The following is a 1,159-nucleotide window of genomic DNA, read 5'->3' as shown; positions in this document are numbered from 1 at the left end:
CTCACAATATCGAGATCCTCACCAATATCGAGATCCCCACCAATATAGATTTTCCCACCAATATAGAGACCCACACCAATATAGAGATCCCCACCAATATAGACATCCCCCACCAATATAGAGATCCTCACCAATATAGCATAAGAACAGCTGTTATATAGCAGCCTTCAGGAGACTGGACCTGGATACAGTAAGTATAGCTGTTATATAGCTGCCTTCAGGAGACTGGACCTGGATACAGTAAGTATAGCTTTTATATAGCAGCTTTCAGGAGACTGGACCTGGATACAGTAAGTATAGCTTTTATATAGCTGCCTTCAGGAGACTGGACCTGGATACAGTAAGTATAGCTGTTATATAGCAGCCTTCAGGAGACTGGACCTGGATACAGTCAGTATAGCTGGTATATAGCTGCCTTCAGCAGACTGGACCTGGATACAGTAATTATAGTTGTTATATAGCAGCATTCAGGAGACTGGACCTGGATACAGTAAGTATAGCTGTGATATAACCACCTTCAGGAGACTGGACCTGAATACAAGTAAGTATAGCTGTTATATAGCTGCCTTCAGGAGACTGGACCTGGATACAGTAAGTATAGCTGTTATATAGCTGCCTTCAGGAGACTGGACCTGGATACAGTAAGTATAGCTGTTATATAGCAGCCTTCAGGAGACTGGGCCTGGATACAGTAAGTATAGCTGTTATATAGCTGCCTTCAGGAGACTGGACCTGGATACAGTAAGTATAGCTGGTATATAGCTGCCTTGAGGAGACTGGACCTGGATACAAGTAAGTATAGCTTTGTTATAAAGCATGATAAAAAAAAAAAATTATGTAAATTGGAAACTTGCTTTATATCACATTTCCTGCTGATTTCGATTTTTTTAAGTTTTAACAACAGGAACACTTCAAGCTCTCTTGGTGCTAAAGGCAAGAGTTTCAGACTGTACCCCCAGAATTATTATCAAAAGTGCAACATGTCAACATTCACAAAGGATCATTGATTTGCTCCCGTTTCCCATCCTCCCATCTTTCGTAGATTATTTATAATGTGATCATTTGGAGTAGAGCTCTTTTTTTTCTCAGGGTCATTGTCCTACGGTTGTCTTCCAGCTGCAAGGATACTAAGTACTTTCTTAGAGGCTTATGTATAGTC

Source organism: Dendropsophus ebraccatus, chromosome 15, assembly GCF_027789765.1.
Source record: "Dendropsophus ebraccatus isolate aDenEbr1 chromosome 15, aDenEbr1.pat, whole genome shotgun sequence".
NCBI lineage: Eukaryota > Metazoa > Chordata > Amphibia > Anura > Hylidae > Dendropsophus > Dendropsophus ebraccatus.
The sequence above is the reverse complement of the archived record's forward strand: the minus strand, read 5'-3'. Positions refer to the sequence as shown.